Below are 22,360 nucleotides of genomic sequence, written 5' to 3' on the forward strand. Positions count from 1 at the left end.
TGCAATGAGAGGCGCTGCTTTCCGGTGCCTAAATATCTGCTGAAAGGCCCCTGAATTAGTCTAAAAACGGAATGTGTATTTCATTGTGCGGCAATTGTGGGGCTGAACCATGCTCCGAACCTGTTCGGAACGGCGCCTCCAATTCGTTCCGGTTGAGATTCAGTTCCAAGAAAACTGGTCGTCCGCTTTGTTTTTGTTTGGAATAAAAATATTTATTTACTTTCGGTTGAGTTCCGCTTGCGCTTAGAACCCTGCTCGTCGTACGTCTTCGCCATGGTAAGTAAGCTCGGTCACGTTAGGTCACATCGCGGTGGTAGTATCAACGGAATGTATCTGCTACGTGTAACATAGAGATCTAATCTTGACAAAATTATTTTCTTTCATGCGGCATATCGCGTTACGTTCCTTTTGTTGCCCTTGCTGCTATAACAAAAGGGTCTCGCGCAGGAGCAGGTGAGGGCCCACCAACGTGAGTGTGTTTATATTCAGCGATGTGTAGTGAGTCATTACGGAGAAGAATGCCTCAATGCTAGATTGTTTCTTTGTCAGAGAAGAATGCCAGAGAAAGCTCTCAATTTTATAAGGTAGAGCTGGACCGTTTCCATTTGGACGCTACCATTATATTGGACAAGAGGCTCCGACAAGTGAGCATGCGGGGGAAGTAGGAATTGCACGCATAAGTAGCGGTCAAAACACAGTTTATTTTACTGCATGTTTTCATTAAAGGGCTTTCGAAAGACCTGCTATATAACGTCAGGTTCCTGGAGTCGCATATCCCTTAACATTTCACGGCTGCGTCGACTACTAGTGCCGTCAAGCGGATGACATTGCAGAGGACGCCTCTGTTGAGTTCATCCCACCGTCTGACGATTGCCCTTCAGACGACGTTGTGTTACCGCCGGAAGGAGAGGTTGAGCTCCCACTCCCGCTTGAGTCAGTCATATTTTCGCCTCCGCTACTTTCGGTGGTGTTGCAGCCCATGGGTCCACCAGGAGGCTTGAAGACACCAAAGACAAACAATCAGAATTGATGGGCGTGTATTATTGCAAGCAGTAGAGCCTCAGCACGACAGAGACGTATTAGCGTAGGCGTACTACTGGGGACAAAAACTTCCGGGACGCGCGTTTTAGGAAAAAACGTTTATTGTAGCTCCACCTCGCAATCAAGTCGCCTGATATTGTATGAAAGCATTTAAGGCCTAAATGCTTTTTCATGTCCTCACAATATCAGGTGACTGGGTTGCGAGGTGCAGCTGCAATAAGTGTTTTTCTTAGAACTCGCGTCCTGGAAACCTTGGTCCCCCGGTAGTACATCGGAGTACCTCACACCAGCTGCGCAGACGTAGTGGCTCCGCCTCTCTCACTGCCTGTGCAATGGAGACGTCTAGTAATACAGTAAACGCCAGCGCTAATACGTTTCTGCTATGCTAAAACTCACCGTTAATTCCTTGCTATTGCAGTACTTTGCAAATTGCCCCTTCCATATCTGTAAACATGCAATTTTTTCTTCCGCCATTGTTCCTGCGTTTGAAGTGTCAGCACTTTAATCGTCATCAGCCGGACTACACCCACTGCAGGGCAAATGCCTCTCCCATGTCTCTTCATTAAACACTGTCCTTTGCCAGCTGCGGCCACCGTATTGCCGCAAACTTCTAATCTCATCCGCCCACCTATGTCTGTGCCGCCACTGTTACGATTAACTTCTCTTGGAATCCACTCCGCTACCCTTAAGGACCAGCGGTTATCTTGCCTTCGCACAACACGTGCTTTAAGCCACTCGTTTATCACCGCAATTAATAAAAACACCCGGATAGTCCTCTGAAATATGCCATTAGTATCATAGGGATTCTTCGCGAATAGATAGGAAGACGGCAAAAATGCCATCAATTTTTCTTCGAAAAAAAAAAGCCATAGCGGCGCTTATTCACAAATAAAAAAAACCATTTTGCCATATTTAGACCCACTAATGCTCTTTCGAAATTTTGGAAAGCGCTATAAGCTATGGTACTCAAACGACGTCACAAGATTTTGTATTATTTGAAGATTATGATTTATTTGAAGATTTTGAACTAGATGACCTGCTGACTTCTGATGCTGTTAGATGAGCACTGGTAAAAGCTAAAATCTTGGTGTGAAACAGATGTACATTAACGTGCAAAAACTCACGTTTTGTTTAGTCCATGTTCCTTTTAGTCTCCATATGTACATGGTAGAGTACAGAAACCTGTTTTTTTTGTGCTTTCACTCCATTACGTGTATTAGTTTTCGTGAAAAAGAGGTTTTTCTTCTGCTGCCAGTTGAGAACATGGGCTTTTTTTTAAACTTCATAATCTAATGTTCATGATGGCTGTGGCATTAATTGTTCAAACCTCGCTGGGCAGGCTGGAGCAGTCTTACAATGCTCTTTCGGCAAATGCTCCACCTCAGTCACACTAGTGAATGTGTACCACGCCTCCATAAATCCACTCCTCGACGCTGAGTTCGTGAGCGTCGTGTCCAGCGTTCGTGGAGAACGACAATTGTCTTTATTCCATCATTTTCCTTCCTATGCAATAAAATAGGAGTCATTATTTTTGTTGCTACTGTTTTTAACAGTCCTCCATCGACATCGGCATTCTCCTGATCAGCACTTGGGTGTTTTTTTTAATACAATTTCAGAGATTTATTTTATGCTCATGATACGTATATTTCTCTCATCTGTGGCAAGAGGCACCCTTTGAATACAACCTGTCGAAAAATTATTGTTGTAATGAGTCTAGACGCAAAGTTCCCCACAGTAGAACGACCATTTCTGCTGGTCTTCACGGGCGTACGTTGACGGAGCGAAATATAAAATATGAACTTTTCTTACTGGCAACTCATTTAGTCCAGTAGCAAAAGAGAAAAAAGAACGTTATTTCTGTTGAAAACCACCACTTTGTTCGCATTTCATCAAGCTAAAAGCGACAGATGTGGTTTACTGGGTCATACTTACGGGGAGAGGGCCTCCCCCGCCTCCATGGGGGCCACCGCCGCCGTGGTGGTGTGCGGCGGCAACTGTGAGGAGTCGAAAGCGAGCGAAGGTTCTCAGAGAAGACATAAAGAGCACAGTACTGACTTTCAGCGAACGCGCTTCAACTTATAATCCTCGTAAACGAACGATGTGCTGACGCTCGAAGCTAATTGCACCCCTAGGCAACCCTATAACCAACCGCTTCTTTAGCACCAGCTTGCAACTCCCGAGAGACTTATTCGTGCCCCTCGTGAAGATACTGTCTTTTGCATTCTGAAACTGCGGCAGCGTTCCTGGATTGTCCTAATATAGAAGGGCGCATTTTTCATACGAGATGAAGTGAAAAACCTTCCGCGTGCTTATTTGTTGGGAGAAGATTGCAGAACTACAAGACATTTGAATTATTAAGGCATCCATCGCTTATTTCGCCTACCTCTTACCGGATATTGCTTCGTCTCGCGATGTAACTTTTTGTTCTTATTTCGTAACATGACTAAAAGTAGTAACGCGTGCGATTTATGCGAAATTCTTTAACCAAGAGACTGCCAAAACAAACATGGACAATGTAAGGTAGACTTGCCTAGCAACGTGCACTAGTGAAATAAGCTGACTTGATAGCGAAGACAAGTATCAAGATCAGCTGGTGAAGAGAAAGACGTTAGTAAGACTAGAAAAGACTTGAAGATTTTGCGAAAGATAGTAATTACTATACAAACTGATGTAGGATAATATACGTTCACCTTCATCAGATATTAAGCAGCCTTTTTGCGTATAAAATACAAGCATTCTCAAACTAATAGCCAGAGAAAAGAAGGTGTTTAAATACTTGCCTACAATCACGACTATGAGAACACCAAGAGTCTTCATGGCGTAGAATAACTGGACTAAGCAAGGCTTCAACTGCCCGTGCCAAGCGCAAGATCAGCCCGTCTTTATATCTGGCGCGAGCGGCTCGTTTTGCACATGTTTCATGCTGGGGCCACGTGATCATGACGCTGATGCTCGTCCGTCCATGCGCATGCTACCGCGAATATGCATTGGCATCTCCAGTTGCAATTAGAGAATGAACGTCAGTTCCAGAAACTCGAACACCTATTGGCGTACCACGTATACCATGACAACAACATATTTGCACAGCCCTTATACGATTCGCGGAGCGCACAGCTTGCGAGAACTTTTTTGCTTGCAATAAAACAGTATAGAATAAGGGCACGATAAATGTAAAAAAAACGCGTACGCGATGTTGTTTCCAGCGGAAAAGGTGTGTGTATGTCGGAGCTCGGCGCAAATAAGCTGGTCGGCATAATGTAGATAAAATATTCGTGTAGAAAATGCGCCTGCATTCGACAGCAGATGGCATGTACGGCAGCGTCGGTGCTGTATGGTAGGAAGTGCTGGTGCCAAGAATTACATGGCCTAGGAAACTTATTTACCGAAAGAGGGCGGTAAGAATAGATGCGGGAGCTAGCATTCAAATTCATAAGCAAGACTTTAGCGCCAAGTGTTGAGTACCACTTGAATTGTTGCATGATGAACGAACTTTATAGGCTAAACAGGGAACAAATAATGATACGAAAACCGGAAATAAAAGAGAGCTCAGTGATCTCCAGACGCATTGTGGCCTTCACCCATCTTTTTCAATGGTTGGGTTGGTTGAGTAAGAATTTATGCAGGAATTTGTGGAACGCCAAAAGAGGTGCCTGCTGGCTCATATTTACTGGGTAATGCCTCCCCCCCCCCCCCCCCCCGCCTTCGTGGGGGCCACCGCCGCCGTGATGGTGCGCGGTGGCAACTGTAAGGAGTCGCAAGCGAGCGAAAGTTCTCACACAAGATATAAAAAGTACACTACTGATAATGAAGTTGACAGAAGTCCTAAATAAGATAAACAGAAGTTAAAATATCACAACCAACAATGAATTTGATTGACCTGAATGATCTAAAACCTGGTTTTGCTGCTTAACTCATAAACTAAATGAAAGAGCGGTAGTTTTCTAGCATAAGGCATTCGTTCTCTTATGCAGCTGATAGGCTGGTGAAAACAGATCTATTTTTATTTTGTGCATCCGCTGGTTCTGCTCCGCTAAAACTGCTGTCAAGAACTGATATTATTGGTCCTTACCAGTAAAAGGCCCAAAAAGACAGCGCAGGTCACACCGGGGCCACATACATCGCGCTCATGACAGTCCGTTTAGCCGATATACTGGTCGGAGACACTAAAGAGTTGTAGTACTGCGGGTTTTTCGTGATTGCGTGCTGAGTGAAATAGTTTGACCAGAGTTCGCATACGCATAACTCCACGCGGGAAATTAACTGTAGATACGTAGGCAATTTTTGGAAATTAGGCCTGCCAGTTTGGAGCGCTCTGCATGAAAACATGGCGGCGCCCTTCGCCGCCAGAGACCTCCGCTTGTAACAAATGCGCAGCCATTGTGGTTATGTTCTACAATTTTCTCGGTAACAAACTATCAGTTTCGCTTTCGCTCTGTCTGACGTTGCTTTGACGACAAAGCGTCAGCTGGAACTTGACTCCTAATTCTGGCACTCATAGGCCTGACGGGATCTCCAGTTATGACCAACGGCTTTAGATGACTGAATTACGATGACTAGCAATGGAATTGCTGTACGTGTTACCGTAATACTTGTAGAGTTCTGTGGCAGGGTTTTGTGCATTTTCGCAATTTAAACGCCAATTTATATCGAATTTTGGAACGTATTCAGAGCATTGAACTTAATGTGACGGAAATAACTCTTAGCATTTATTTATAACACTTAGAATTTAGTTATAACACTTATAACACTTAGGATTTATTTAACTAGATGGCGCCACAGCGACTGAGTTTTTAAATTATAATACTTTTTTTGCCGAGTCATTGCTTGAGCATCTTGCTGCTGAAAGAAGCGCGGCTGTAATAACCAGCTGCAAAACTGCTGTAATGTTTTATTAGCCGCGGTGGCGGCCACTTTAAATGGCCTTGCGCCACCACGTAAAGCAGATGGCGTTTAACGTTTCGGAACGCTATACTAAAACTGTTTGTGAGGATAGGTTGCTTGCGACAAGCCGACGTCACCTGCCTTACCTCCTTTTTCACGCTGACGCTACCTCAACCTACTGTTCTGTCAGGCGGATTAATCTAGAACGCCGACATTTTCATGCCTAGCACAAGCTCAGAATGGTTCAGCTTGAGACAGCACTTTCCATGAAACGGCTTCTCGCATAAGCTAAGTGTGTCTTGCGACTATTACTTCTAGCGGATAGTTTTACTCCTCGGAAATGGATTACCTCGTGTGTCGTACTGTGTCCCTGTGTCCCTTGAACAGAAATGGTGTGCTTTTCGCACCCCCCTCCTTCTTTCTTGCACCTGTCTTGCACATACCAACCTGGAAATGCGAAACTTGCTTCGGATCTCATGACACAGTGCCCACGGGTTGATTGCGGGCTAAAAGGCAGGTGGCTGCCTGCACGCAGCAAGAGGCGAATTGCATTTTTTTCTTTTACCAGTTTCATCTAATGCTGAGTGAACGCACTTGTAGCACCGGTGTTCCAAGAGACCGTTTACGCTTTCAGATGTACACATCGTGCTCCATATATGTGTCCTCCTCCAGAGCTGCGGTTTATAACTAATATTGACCTGAATTTCGAGGAAAGCACGTTTAGTCACCCTAGCCTGCACTGTCGAGCCAACGGCCGCATGTCGAATCGCGTAGATTAGACGCCGAACTCGCTAGGTCCTTTTCCTCTCCCGATGAGCTTTCCGAAAACGGGACCCCAGTAAGGAAGAATAAAAGTTTGTAGACATGGTTTAATGCCTGGCAGATATTAGTCTCGCGCTTTACTCCTGTAATCTGGAGTAAAGCTTACTGGCACGGGCGTGGTGGAATAAAAAGGAACGAGGTGGCTGAGTTTTTCGTGGAACTGCTTGCTATTGGAGGCAAATCTTGGCCATAAGTAATCGGACAGCATGGCTTGCTTCTCGCCCTTATAGTGGAGCCCTTACGGCTTCCCTGAAGACCAAAAAGTATTGAAAGGTTTGGGCAAGGCTTTTCTCTAGCATACAGAGATATAGAGCTTGCGAGTTGGCATAAGTGCTGTCTTATAAGACTCAGAAGCAACACATTCTACTTGGCTACCTTTGGAAAAGACTATACCTCTTCCCTCCGTATTGAGTTCATTACTCGCAGTCAGCAATGGCTTCAAGAAAGTATGAATCGCTGCAGAGAGGCGGAGAAAGTACAAAGACATTAGGATGAATTTGGAGTGTTCGTGAAGTCGAACTTGAGGGAGATGTGTCGGTCTAGCCTCGGACCTAGCCTTGGACCAGCTGACTGGCCAGCTGGTCTCGGTGACACTGGCGCAGGACATCCGCAAAGCTTAGTGCCGCCTCGAATTGCCGTTTTTAGTACTCTAGCACCATTCCCTGCATTTAACCATTGTGTGTTTGTTTGTCTGAAGCCAGTTTTGTGGCCGTCTGCTCACCTGCCCACAAGTAGGTGGGCAACCTGCATATATATATATATATATATATATATATATATATATATAACGCTTCATTTAGCCATAGATTTATTTTGAGTCGACGTTTCGGACAGAGCCTGTCCTTTCTCAAGACTGGCTCTGTCCGAAACGTCGACGCAAAATAAATCTATGACTAAATGAAGCGTTTGCAACTTTTCATTTTGCCTCTAGCAACAAAATACATTTATCTTTCTATAATATATATATATATATATATATATATATATATATATATATATATATATATATATATATATATATATATATATATATATATATATATATATATATATATATACCTAGCAACCTGGTACAGTGTCAGGCGGCAGCATAATTAATCGTGGGAGGTTGCTCGGGAAGAGCAACCTTGGTCGCAGCCAAACCAAAGTTCCACAGATGGAAGCACCTGCCATAGAAGGGCAGTGGAGTAAAGCTTGACCGCTTGACTCCTGAGTGGCGGGAGGACTCCGAGTGGTATATGAATGTGGATAATGACTACGTTGCGTATATGGGCATTAACCCATTTTCGCTATCCGAACTTCCATCCATGCACAATGGATCTGAACACCAGAACCGAAGTGAAAACCGAACTGCTAGCGCACCTGATTCGCATTTGGCCTAACTGCGCAAATCGACCATAATTTTTTCTCTCCCTCTCTAGTCCGGATTATGAATAAATAACCGAACACTTTCCAGACTGGTACCTTCTTACACAATCAGGTAGACTACAGCTATGCTTCATACTATACCTTAATGCTGCCAAGCTTTTAAATCTGGAAATACAATCAGCACAAGCATTTTATTAATAATTACCACATTTTGCTTTAACTTTTGCAGAGTGCTCAAGCTGAATAAAGATTTTATTCGAGAGACAGCAGAGTGCAAGAAACAGCTGAAGTAAGGAAACGAGATAAAAACATGGTAAAGGATATTGAGCAATGTCCTTAGAAACATCAGTGGAGGATATTTTATATCTATTACAGCAACATACACTGATTGTAGCAAGACATCTAAGCTTCTTCCTGGGGGAGTTGGGGCCCTTAAGTGATCACGTTGCTGGTTTCATCACTCCAACATGCCTGAGAACACAGCTGCCCGCTACGAAACACAACAGAATACAGCAGCCCGAACCCAATAATAACGGATAGTCCAAACCATATAATGAAACCATCAAGGCTAGTGAAGAAAAAGGAGGGATTTCTACACATTGTTTCGGACAAACAGGCCAGCGCCCACCGCCAAGTGAATTTAATGGGCTCTACGGGCATTATTATTGTGGGTGTCTTTGCTCTGCCCCTCTTTTTTTTTGTATCTAGACTATTCGCATTTCTCGCGTACAAGCTGCGAGAGCCGAGAGTTCGAGTAGATGAAGCGCACAAAAGACAGCACGCAGAGAGAGAATAACACGAGACAGGCGCCTGTCTCGTGTTATTCTTTCTGTGTGCTGTCTTTTGTGCGCTTCATCTACCCAAGCTATGCGCCAACTTGCCCCGGAACGTGTTCTCCTGCAGAGCTGCAAGCTGGTTGAGCTGGGTGCGTTGAGTCTATTGGTTTTGAGAATTGACGACCAGGCTTCGTTCAGCTGTTCGTATCATGTCATAACTGCATAAGAAGAGATTTTTTTTCCTTGTAGAATCTTAAAATGTATCGAATATAGTTTACTTTTCCGAAAAGAAAGTACAGAAAGTTATTCCGTGCGTGTGCTCATGCTGCTCTAGCCTCAGTTGCACATGAGGTACATTTTAGGCACCGCTTGCCTTGACTGCTTTTTATGCTGCATTTGCTGAAAGAGGTTCAAAATCCGCTTTCAAATGATTTATTTCCTGGTGGTAGCCAGAGTGACAAGGTTAATGCTGTTGTTTTACTCACGCAGTTGTCACAGATGCACTCATGGTCTGCTTCAGCACTCGAGTTTCGTTATGCAGCACAGGCAGCCTTTAAATGCACAGGGTGCATCTAATGTTTAAACTACTGTGGCATCAATCGTACGCACTTGATATGCAGGGCAGTATATTCAACTAATCAGCACAAAGGCACAGTCGTATACAAAACTTCACTGAACATTCGACTTTAGATGCAAGAATAAAGTTAAAACTCTAAGAATAACTGGAAAAAGGGGGAGACAGCAATAACTATTTCATATATTTAACTGAGTGCCACAAAGGCGCCCATGCGGACTGTAGAATTTGTGATATTCAAACTTTTACCGACATACATCTGACAAAATATAATGAAAGTTAGGCACCTGGAGTAAATGTGACAATGCAACAAAGAAAACATTCATACAGACAAATAATCTAACAAGTACAGGTTACATGCAAATACGCCGTCAAGTTACTCAAGATTACTTAGGACGTCAACATATATTTTTATTCGAACTCTTTTCATCTTTGGCAACTCTCTTTGAAATATGCCAGCACAGAGGGAATGTAATTGTGCATACCTATTATTAGTGTATATTCAAGGGAATACAAAATTTCGTTCCTGTGCAAATGAAATTTATCTCGTTTACCTAAACATTTTTTTTCTGGAATCTACCCCATAAAACAATGTAGGTGTGAACAATATCTTCAGACTGCACAGAAAATCTCGTTTTTTCATAATGCACCAAACAGCGTTGTTTTTAGCTTTTGTTTGAATATTTTTGACTGTGTCTGAATAAAATTCACTCATAAATGTAGTTGCAAAACAATTTTGCAAAATTCTGCCTAATATGAAAGTTTGAGCTCTTTTTGGTTTGTTATGAAACTTTGTAAGTATTTTACGAATTGCAAGGTTGATAGCATCTGGGCCTGCACGCCCATTTTAATAGAATGACCATTTGAAAACTCCTGGGCCAGCCTTTCCATCACGATAGACCCAGTGAGTTCATCAGTATAGCACTAGCAGAATGCATTAAATCTTAACTTATTAACTCCTGCTTCGAATTTTGCAAGATGGCAAGGGTTCGACTATGGCATATGATCAGTCTTGGAATTTTCGTCACACTTTGAGGGCATGCAGTGGTTTCACTCAAAGAATGAATTATAATTTTTCTTTACATCGGGCTCACAGATTGCCGCTTCCAAGAAGCCAGTCTTGGTCACTCAAAAAACAAACAAAGCGTGCTAAAGCACTCAGTGTCGAACTTATATGTCAAAAGCTTCTAAACTGATCCACACCTTGTACAATCTTTTTCCCAGAATATTTACCCCTTCTAATCAGCCAACACTTCCTTTACACCTGTTGACGTGGAAAGCAACAAAATGTGCGCATTGGTCTTCATTATCGTTTAATTTTCGATTCAGATTGCTTTAACATTTATTGATGCAGCGTCTATACTGGCCGATAATTAACATTCGCCATGACGTACGAATGGAGTACATCACTCCAGCGGTGGAGCACTTTGCAAAGAAGGTGTCGTGATCCGACTGAAATCCTGGCTTTTTGCCACTGGAAACGCGCCAGCACAGCTTCCGAAGATTGTTGGGCGCTGCAATAACCACTAGCACATCGTGCCTGCTTGACACTGTTTTGAAGTGTGAAGAATTGTCTGCGTAAGGCACAACCTCAATCAACCCTTGGAGTTTTATGGTGATCTTCAGCCGTTCTTACTCTCGTCCCACTTCTAAAAGCGGAACGACTCGTTCCAGCTGACAGTTAGAGGCTCTGTGTCTGTTGGCTTTCTTGTGGTGTGTCTGTGATGGGGCTAAGTACTACAAGATGGACATGATTCAGCTCGCGCAAAGAGAAGTATTAATGCGTAAGATTCACTAATATTCAAGTTACTCAGCTTAAACAGCTTAAAACATCTTAGTTTAATTTACAAAAGTTGTGGAGAGTAAAAGCAGTAGACAATTAGCACTGTCTCAATATAACGCTTTTATGAACGTTGTTTCTGCGTTTAGAATGAAGCCTGCGAACCGCTTGGAGGGGGCAGGAGCAATATTTCGGCCTTTTACCAACATGGTTGGTGCGATGTGCCAGGTATGCTTGTAACAAAGCGTCATGCTGAGCAGCGCGCTTTGCAGAGGCGCACTGAACATATTTTTATGGCAGCAAAACTACCGCTAGGAACACCACGTGTATCCTGTTAGTTCTAAAGACTCACAATTCTATGGCGACTACAAAACAGATGCCACTTGTTTTCCATGGCCATATCAGAACGAAGTGTGTATCCTGCTTTTTTTTTAATTGGTGGTCGAGACAAGCCTTACCTTACGTCGCAGCTTGTTGAAAAACACGTTTAATGCATGTGCACACTGAACCTGGATGAAGCACTGCGTATGATGTTCCGCCCATCGGCCAGCAAGCTGAATTGGGGCGTATTGCGGCCTGTGGCCTTGGAATGCGTAATTAGTCTAGACCAGATGGTGCTCTGGTTTGTTTGCAGGGATCCGTACGTGCGGCTCTGGTGAGCGAAAGCCGCTTTTAGAGATATTAGCAACACGGTATAGCGAAACGTTGTCCTCGTCGGAGTAGAGCGATAATCAGTCGCTTTGGAGATACAGAACACGAAATATTTGTTTAGGCCAGTATATTGAGAAGGTAGGTAATGTAAAAGCAGCGAAATTTCCATGTTACGTCCTACTTTTTACCTAATTACATCCCAAAATGCGTGTTGGGAGCGCTACAATCTGTAATTAAAAATCGTATAATGTAAGCAATATTTACCCGTATTGATTTTCCACTTTCAAGAAGGAAGAAATAATCAGGCAAACTGCCTTTATTACGCAGGTAATGCTCTCCACACAGAGTACACTATCAGAAAATGTGTGCAGATCAGTCAACAGACTCTAAAGGTGCCCCAGATCAATCGGAACAAAAAAGTGGCGACTTTTGTGAGAGACAGCTAGTGTACAAAAATATATGCGAGAACTCCGTTGAACACATGCTGTTCTCACAGAGTTAATCGCATGTTATAGGGAATTCAAAAATGCTACCAGCCGCGCTCCCCCAATCGTTCTCGGCTGGGTTCCTAGGGTGAGGGGGGCGTTCTTAGATACGTGTTAGACCCATTCTCTTGATCGTGTAAAGCCGCATTATGCTACTGCTGTCGAGCAGTGCGGTGTTCCTCTGCTACGTCGTAACACCTTGTGTTATTTCTGATTACCAAGACACTTGCTTGCACTTGAAATATTTCAATGCGTTTAGCCGTGTCATCACTGCCACTTCCGAGCACATGACCGGGCCTCATGTACAGACATATGGACAAGATTTTTATGACCAGACAAATCAGGAATAAGGAATTTATGGCTTTTATTCCCTTTCTGTGCCTACAAGTTCTCACGGTCCATTCGTTTCGCGTTACACTGCAAGGATGATTCTGGGTTGTGCTAAAGTTCTTTGCTACCGTTCCTTATTTCATCCGAGGTGTTGTCACCTTTACCTCTTTGTTTTTACATGCCTCTCTTGTGGTCGTCATTTTCTGCTAGGTTTTCTGATTTCACCTCACAAGAGAGGTGGTCGATGATAAATATTCAAATAAGATTTTCTATTAGCGCGTGGCGCAATTTGCTATTTTGTTGCCGTTGTTTTCAGCACAGGACGATGGCCTTGGCTATAATTTGTGCTTCTCGCACGGAATAAGATCAGTTGGAGGTCAAATTTTTTTGATGTTAATTACCGTGTCTTGTTCGTCCTGCTTCACTCGCGCTGTTTTAAAAAGATGTAAGAGTGACCTGATGTGTCAGCCAAGCAGGCTCGTGACTGCACCGTGGCTTGGACTCGAATCCCAATCGCAACCAACACGAAGTTTTTTGTTTTGTCGTACATGAAAGCATCGTCTCCCTTTATATTTCCTGAAAGTACTCGACCCCATCGGAATAGCATGGCCGGCTGCTGCGCATTATCGGTGCCCATATTACAACACTGAACTCGGGCATTTCTTGAAACTTAAGACCGCCATTCCTTCTTTCCCTATTGCTCTTTTACACGGTGACCTGTGAGACGCTTTGATTCTGTTTCGGAGAGCCGAAACGCAACAAAACCGACGCTTGGTCGTCCGCGGTTTCTCCGGCGTGTTGAAGCCTGCGAAGCAGTTTATCTAGAGCTCAGTTGTCCCGCAAATTAACCCCAGCAGCCTGCGCACGGTGATGTTCGCGCCATGCGCATTTCCGCGTGATCCTCTCCACGCCCCTTGACGATGAGTGCGACCAGGCACCACTGTGTCCATGGCTGACTTAACCTTGGGATTTCATTTGCGCGTTGGGGACAAGTTCTGAACTACTTCGGCGCCCTAGCACCGTCTTACATCTCTCTACTTGCACGATACTCATGACAGGTGCTCTTCCGCCTATCCATCGAACACTGCAGGCAGCGACCCTACAAGAGAGGACACTGGTGGTATCGGACACACAGTTCTACTCAATTGTCATATCGTCCAAGCTCTCGTGGTGTCCTCCCGGGCGTACTAGTGAGCAGCGCTTTGCCGACACAAATAGGACCCCCCCCCTCCCCCCACATTCCTGCAGACGGGGTAGCGCATCCCCAGATTCCAACTGTTTGTGCTCTTTTGCAGGAAAGAACACAGCGCAGAAAAACACAGGAATAAAGGAGCGGACAGACACAGGCGCTGTCTTGTATCTGTCTGCTCCTTTAGTGCTGTCTCTTTTGCGCTGTACCTTTTCCTGCGAAATGTACCGTCTAGCCCAGACAAATACCCTTTTGCTTGTACTCGATCAGATGAGACTTTTTATAAACGCTTGAATTTTAGGATGTTATTTATGTAAAGCACTGTGAGACAGAGCTAGTTGGCTTTGTAGCCAGTCGTAAATCCAGTCGTTGACTGTCGACACCCATTGATGAGCATGACTAGTGGAATTGAGACGGGCTTTGCAGAAACTTTTTTTAAAATGCATTTGATCATTTCTGCGTGCACATCAGATAAAGCAGCGCATTTTATTTCACATTTTTTTATGCCTAACAGAAACAGCGTTGAAAATGCAAAATAAAAAAATATCAGGAAAAATGTTTCAAAAAATAATAATACTCTCGTGAATATTTGCACTGTATTCACGTTGCATTAACACCTCTTTTTGGGCTAGTTGGTGCATAATTGAATTAGAGAAAAACTAGCTCCAAACCTTGCAAACCAGACGACAAGAACGAAGACGAGACACAAGCGCTAACTCACAACTGAATTTTATTGAAGCCAGGGTGCAAGCTGCATCCTGATGTCAGCTGCACGCTGATGTAAGCTGCATCCTGGCTTCGTTCTTTTCTTTTGGTTTGCAAGGTTTTGCGCTAGTTCTTCTCTTATTCAAGTATTCACGTTGCCCTGAGTGTCCTGGAGGAAGAAGTGAGCGTCCCACCCCATTAAAGCGTTATCGTGAGCACAGGCCATGATCGAGGGGAACATGCAGTTGCTTCTAAACCGAGGAATCAGCATCGTAAGAGGCATCGCACATTTCCGTAGAGGCCAGGTCGAAGTACTGATGACTAACTTCAGGGAATAATACCGACACATTAACAGAGGAACGACGATTGCTTTCTTCGACGAAGTATCGGACGTACGAGACTCCTTCGCCCTCTCAGGCCCCTCCGCACGAAATTCGCCTGACCAAGAGAACTCGCCCACTTTCGACATCAACCCAGCCCTGCCCCAGAACAGACAAGACCAGATCCGCAATCTCCTTCGAAGCTACAGTGAGTGTTTTTCGCCATCGCCGAAGGTCAGGCAAACTCCAATTGCCAAGCATCGCATTATATCCGACCAGCACGCCCGACCTCTCCGTCAAAGCACCTACCGTGTTTCTCCGCGAGAACAAGCCATCCAGGACCAAGTAGAAGAAACGCTTCGCGACGACGTCATCCAGCGTTCAAACAGCTCATGGGCGGCACCGGATGTTCTAGTGAGAAAGAAAGACGGCGGGCTCCAATTCTTCGTTTATTACCGTCGCTTGAACAACATAACAAAGGACGTCTACCCCCTTTCCCGCATCGACGACACAGTGGACTAGCTCTGCAACGCCAAGTATTTCTCATCGATGGACCTGAAGAGCGGCTACTGGCAAATTCAGCTCGATGAAAGAGATCGCGAGAAGAGCGCAGTCATCACTCCGGATGGCCTCTTCTAGTTCAAGGTGATACCATTTGGTCTGTTTTGCGTACCAGCAGCATTTCAGCGAGTACTGGACACAGTGCTGGCAGGCCTAAAGTGGCAAATTCGTCTCCCATATTTTGATGCCGTCGTTGTATTCGCCTCGAACTTTTAAGAGCACCTCGAAAGACTTCGGACAGTACTAGGCGCCACCAAGTCGCCTGTCCTAACCCTGAAAGCAGAGAAGTGCCACTTTGCCTACGAAGAGCTGCTGTTTCTAGGCCACATCGTTAGCAAGGAGGGAGTACGCCCAGACCCACAAAAAACAGCTGCTATTGCAGTTTCCTCCGCCAGCCGTTAAGAAAGCAGTGCGCAGATTCCTCGGACTGTGCGCATATTACCGACGATTTGTGAAAACCTTTTTGCGCATCGCCGAGCCCCTGACGCAATTGACGAAGGCAGACGTGTCATTTAAATGGGAAGCGCCGCAAGCAGAAGCCTTCAAAGAAATTCAGCGTTGTTTACAGTCCCCACCGATCCTCGCGCATTTTGACGAAAACGTCGATACTGAAGTTCATACCGACGCAAGCAGCGTGGGCCTATAGCGCCGTCCTCGTTCAAAAAAGCGATGGGCTGGATAAAGTCGTCGCATACGGTAGCCGTTCGCTTTCCAAGGCCGAGGCTAACTATTCGACAACTGAGAAGGAGTGCCTTGCCATCATCTGGGTTACGTCAAAATTCCGGCCCTGCCTGGACGGACGACCGTTCAAAGTGGTCAGCGATAATCACGAGCTGTGCTGGCTTGCCAATTTTAAGGACTCCTCTGGCCGCTTCACTCGATGGAGTCTGCGTCTCCAGGAGTTTGACGTCACCGTCGTGTACAAGTCCGGACGCGAGCACTATGACGCCGATTGCCTCTCACGAGCCCTTCTAGATGCAGCGCCGGCGGATCACGATGAGGACGCCTTCCTGGGACCCATCAGCCCCAGCTCTTTTGCACAGCAGGAACCCTCGGACCCCGACCTAAAGCGCCTCATCGAGTACTTCGAAGGCAAGGTTTCTTCACCTACCGCCTCATTAAAGCGAGGACTGTCTTCCTTCTGTGTACAGAATGATGTTCTCGTGAAGAAAAACTTCGCAGCGACCAAAACAGCCTACCTCTTTGTTGTACCTGCTTGTCTCCTCGAAGAAGTTTTATAGGCTTCACACGACGAACCGACAGCAGGATATCTGGGGTTTTCTCGCACCCTCCGCCGCATTCAAGGCAAGTATTACTGGCCCCGACTGTCTGCCGATGTCGCACATTATGTGAAAACCTGCCGAGATTGTCAGCGACGAAAGACCCCTCCCACGCGACAAGCAGGATTTCTGAACCCCACTGAACCCCCCTCAATGCCCTTTCTACAGATCGGCATGGACTTGCTTGGCCCTTTCCCAAAGTCAACGTCTAGAAATAAGTGGATCATCATAGCGACCGACTACCTGACCCGCTAAGCCGAGGGAAAAGCCCTACCGAACAGAACAGCAGCAGAAGTCGCCAAATTTTTCGTGGAGCGCATTCTTCTGCGACACGGCGCCCCCGATGTGCCCATCACGGAGAGAGGAAGAGCATTTACGGCGGAACTAATGCAAGCCATCCTGCGTTACTGCCAAACCAGCCACCGGCGGACAACTGCGCACCATTCGCAGACCAACGGACTGACCGAGCACCTGAACAAAAGCATAGCCGACATGCTGGCCATGTATGTCGATGCCGAACACAAGACCTGGGACGTCATCCTGCCTTACGGCGTCTTCGCCTACAACCCCGCAGTGCAGGAGACCACCAAAATGACGCCTTTTAGGCTTGCCAATGGCAGGGAGGCCACGACCACGCTGGACGCCATGTTGCCCAACGTTATCGAAGAAGAGAACTTCTTGCGCTGTTTTTTGTCCCTTTATGTTTGGCTTCGAGCCCTTGCGCTGGTTTACAAGAACTTCGACGTCGCCGCCTACCTTCCACGCGCAGAAGAAGCCCGAAGGCTTGCCCGATTAAGGATCAAAGACCAGGTGCAGACCGATGCCAGACGCTACAACCTACGAAGACGCAACGCGGAATAGAAGCCAGGTGACCAAGTCTGGGTTTGGACGCCCATTCGGCGCTATGGATTGAGTGAAAAGCTTTTGCGCCGCTATTTAAGCCTGTACTATGTTCTTCGTCGGCTAGGTGAACTGGATTATGAAGTCATCCCTAACGCAATGACTGCATCCCCGCGACGCCTCGCTCGACCAGAAGTTGTCCATGTCATCCGTCTAAAGCCATATTATGCGCGCTAAAGCCTGTGTTTATTTTCGCACGATGCGTTTTATTTGTTGCTAGTCCCCTCAGTTGCTTAATGCATCGGGTCGATGCTCCTTTGAGAGGGGAGTAATGCCGCGAATCTTTGCAGTGTTTGTTTGCTGATGCCGGCACGCCGCTTTATCGCTTTGTTTGCGATGCAAGACGCGACCAGATTTATCTCGATTGATCGCATCCAGGCAGAGCTGACTCTACTTAGTTCCAGAATGTTCTAGTAACTTTGCATGCTTTATCTCGAAAGTTCCCTATCAGCTTTAAATTGAACACGGCCGAAAGCGGCTGACATTCTGTTCGACGACCGCCGACCATGCTTGGCGCTACGCCGCCGCCGAGTGATTCAGTCCATTGTGGACGCAAGTGAGCCCGAATAAAGGGTTTTGTTGAGACGCAATTTTCGCAGCCTTTCTGCTCTTCGGACTGCAGTCAACACCTCGTGACAATACAAACTCAAATTCTTGACCCCCCCCCCCCCCCTCATACGAAAAATAAAAGTTCCAGAGTTTGTTCGCAGTGGTACGTAAATCACCATAAGTGGCAAAGGAAGGCAAGTACACAGCAAATAAAATCTGTTGGTCGTGTAGGATGCTGAAACCGCTAAAGCATCCCGGGAGATGGTGCGCGCGGCCTTCTCAAAGGCCAGAAGCGGAAGACGGGGCCACGTAGCGCGGGCAGTAAATTTTGGCCAATGCCAGAGTGGAACTCTCAAGAATGAGACGTCCGAGCCGGTGCTACGCCTTCCCAGCTATGCATTTTAATACGAGAGCATTAAAGGGTCCGTTCAGAAGAAAAGCCGGCGTCCGGCAGCCCTTGTCACAAAAAAGCAGGTGGCCCACCTTCGAAAGTAGGCTGATGACATCTTGCACATCGGGTTGTGGGCAGCCTGAGCAACACGGAGGTGCCAATAAAAATAAATAAATTTAACGTTTTTGAACTTGCCCGCCATGACACTGTGCATCATCTCATTGGCCGAGAGATAGGCAGCCTCCAGAATAAACTATCCGTGAAAAAATGAGCCTCACGAGTGCTTTTTGCACGAGGCACACCGGTGGCTGTGTTTGAAAGAGCCACTTACCGGGGCAGTGGCACATCGCTTAAGCGTGGCACCACTACGCCAGTATGAGCACTCTCCGCTAGCTATGAATCATGGTATGTAAACCCCAGTTTGTAAGCGATAAATGTGTCTGTGGCGACACACTCTACGCATATTTCCGCGCAGCCTCCGCCTTGTTATCGTCCGGACCAGCGTAAGACGGCCACACGCTGAACTGCGTTACCGATAAAACACAGCGCCACCGCTGCGTCACCCGAGGCAAGCGTCACCGACGGTGGCTACAAAAACAGGCTGCCCGGCTGCCTCTTCCGCGACCGAGACGTGCTTAGCGGTGGTATGCTCGTCCGCTGCCATCGCTAATCGAATAAACAGTTACGTTTTTATGTTCGGATTCGTCCTTCAGCAGAAACGACATCCCACACGTTTTTTGCAGCCGGACAAACGTCAACTTCGACAGAAAGAGCCAGAGAGTCAATTCTAAGATGAGTAATCTGATCTAGATGTCCTCAATGTATCTTTCATCACGTATTGCGCCTCAGAGCTTTCATTGGGCGAAGTAGAGAACGTTCCAATCCGAAGTTCTCAAAGTCAGTGTCGATAAATAAGACGGACAAAACAATTTAGGAGTAAATACGGCAGTCAAATTGAGCTGGCTCAAGCCTGAGGCGTAGACGTCGCGTACGAGATGCGAGTTTATTTTTGTCATTTACATGCCTCTTTTCTTCGACTAAAGGGATACAAAGGGCGAATTGAGGTTTCCTTGTACGTTTGTATGCATCAATTGATCACGGCATCCGAATGATAAAAAGGCCTCTCTCATCGAAAGGAGAGCTTTTATTAGCTAAAAAAAGAAAACGAATTACAAGCGTCGTTTCGCTCGTCGATTTCACAAGTAAAGTTCAGCCGTGGAAGCTGAATTTGCGGCATGGATCTCAGAACCTATTCTGCTCCGATACCGATTTAAAAACGCCGGGAACCAGTCCTTTCTGAAGTGGTCATGACGAGTTCGGATAGAGTTGCGGAAAATGTTGAAATACACTTTTCACGGCTATAAATGGCCTTTTTTTTTGCTGCCACGAAACGTTAATATACCCATGTTCGCCCAAAGAATCCGCCCTTACTAAAACAATAATATCTTGGATTTGGCTTTATTGTTCGCTTAGGAAGTGCATTCTAATTGCATACACCCTGAAGCCGGATTCTTAACGACTCTCTCTGTTAAGAGCTACCTAGGGTGATGATGACGCCCAAATTTTCTTACGAGTGGTGCTTGCTTGAAGTCCGTGGTAGTGCCCGGAATACACAGGCACGCCTCGCGCTACGATCTTATTAGGATAATTCCTGTAGTTTGTCTTCGCTAATCCCAAGAGATATCTATTATCAATAAATTCATCTGTATTAAACGAACTGAAAAATGCGGGGATTTTTCAAACTGCTGCAGGAGAAATTGGTCATAATACGGCATTTTTCCGTTAAAATGTTGTTCTGTCTGGCTGCGGTGTGGATCATCACTGCCCGTATGTCAGCTCAGAAAATACACGTCTTGCCACGGATATTTAGGGGTTTTTTACCTCTGCGTACTCTCATACACAGGCCGTTCGTTTATCTACCATTATTTTGTATGGCCCTCATGTCGTTGTACATTTAGTCTTGTGAACAAGTTTTCTGCCGACGCGTGAATAGTAAATGGTATATCTTTTTATATATGAGTTAACCTGCCACATGCGCTCCACCCCATTCTTATTCTTCAGTGGTTAGATATGCTTAATTTATTTATTTGTCTCTGATGCAACCCTGGCGGGACGTCATCAACGTGACATGGCTTAGGTTGGCAAGTCCATACTTGCCCTGTACAGTAAGCCTGGAAGAGGAAGCATCATATACCTGCTGTCGACAGCAAGTTGATATTTTTGTTTTATTTGGCGTGCAATTCAGGCGTGCCTGCTTCATGGGAATCGCGAAACAGCGAAAACAATCACAGGTGGTCCGCAAAACGACAGCGCCGACCTCGAAAGAAGCTCAACGCAGAAGTGAGGCTGGTTTCAGCGAAAACATGCTGCAAGCTGGGAGTAAGCAGGTACACCACAGTTGCTGCGCACTTGCTTTTTAAAAAGAAAACAAACTACATAAAGAATTGCGACGCTGCATTTCCGTTTCTGGTTTCGAAACTGAGCTGTCGCGGAGTACTTTCCACTGAAAAATGCCCAATCGCTGCTCCATCCGCATAATGCAGTAGGACCCTAACCAAGTTGGCTTTCGCGTGTCAGGAGGAAGCTTCTGTCTCGGCTCAGAGGTTCTCGAAATAGAATAAAGAGTGTGTTATAGTATAAAGCGTATATATTATATTTTGACGTCATATCTCTTCAAACCTAAATATGTTGCTGAGCTACTTGCAATAAAAATCCTCCAGTTGTTAGCGTTCGTGGTGTCTCCTTCCTTGTGTCCCGTCCTTCTCGCTGTTTTAATATGAACGTTAACCAACAAGCCCAATTCCATACACTTGTTTATTTCACGTACTGTGCGCAACACAGTGCGACGCGATTAATCATTTTAGCAGCAATAATATGCAGAAAGGCTGCAAACCCTAAAACTTAACCTGTGCACCCAACTTGACGTGAAACCTGCGTTCGAGCAATGTAGAGTGCTTGCAGTTAAAATAATTTTACTGCTTCTTGCCCAAATGTCTTTTGCTTCGTTCTCTGGAAGAATGTGTTGGAATACGAAATACTGAACACATGTATTTCGAAATACTGAACACATCTACTGCTACTTGCCTGAAAATATTTTTGTCTTTAAATGCATTACAACTTTTTATTCTTACTGATCACAAGCAGTAGTACATCGCTTTGAGAATAACAATGCGAATAACCCGCATCTTAAGGCAATATTTTTGCTAACGATTCCCACTATGAAGGAAAACTCGCGTACAAATTTTTCGTCCTGAACTGGAAGGAACGCGCTGCATATGCTGCGTCCAGTTTGCGTGCACTCGGGTTCCACGTGCACAACACGCGCCTCTGAACACCTGCAGCGCATGAATATGCTTAAAGCGACCTGAAGTGAATGACGCATCGACTGCATTCCGCTAAACGCGCGCAGGGGCCAGTTGCGAGTGAATCCAGGAAAAAATTCACGTTGTTTCATTGCAGAACAATTCAGCGCAGGCATCCAGTCGGAAAAAAGAACGGCATTGCTGACTCCCTGTGCAGGCTTCTGTCAATTCTGCCCCATCCAAATCGTTTTAAGCAACATTCAATGAAATCCAAGCTAACGGCCACGTTTCGTTACGGTATACTGAACGGTACAGCTGGTGTGTTCGCACTGACCGCCGTCAGTGCAGCCACGAACGATGTAAAGTCGCAGCATGCACTGAATACCACATAGCTTGGTTCGAGCAGCCAACGAATAAGAAAGCCTGAAGTGGCGCCCTTGAAGAAAGACACGTTT

General features: G+C 45.6%; 1 long non-coding RNA gene across 1 annotated transcript; it reads right to left on the minus strand.

Moving 5' to 3' along the window:
• Positions 1–681: 681 nt before the first annotated feature.
• Positions 682–3,943, minus strand: LOC144121690 (uncharacterized). Its single transcript, XR_013312670.1, has 3 exons — positions 3,822–3,943; positions 2,974–3,035; positions 682–996 (listed from the first exon to the last, which is right to left on the minus strand). It is a non-coding gene; the product is annotated as an uncharacterized LOC144121690 (long non-coding RNA).
• Positions 3,944–22,360: the final 18,417 nt, after the last annotated feature.

Source organism: Amblyomma americanum, chromosome 2, assembly GCF_052857255.1.
Source record: "Amblyomma americanum isolate KBUSLIRL-KWMA chromosome 2, ASM5285725v1, whole genome shotgun sequence".
NCBI classification, from domain to species: Eukaryota; Metazoa; Arthropoda; class Arachnida; order Ixodida; family Ixodidae; genus Amblyomma; species Amblyomma americanum.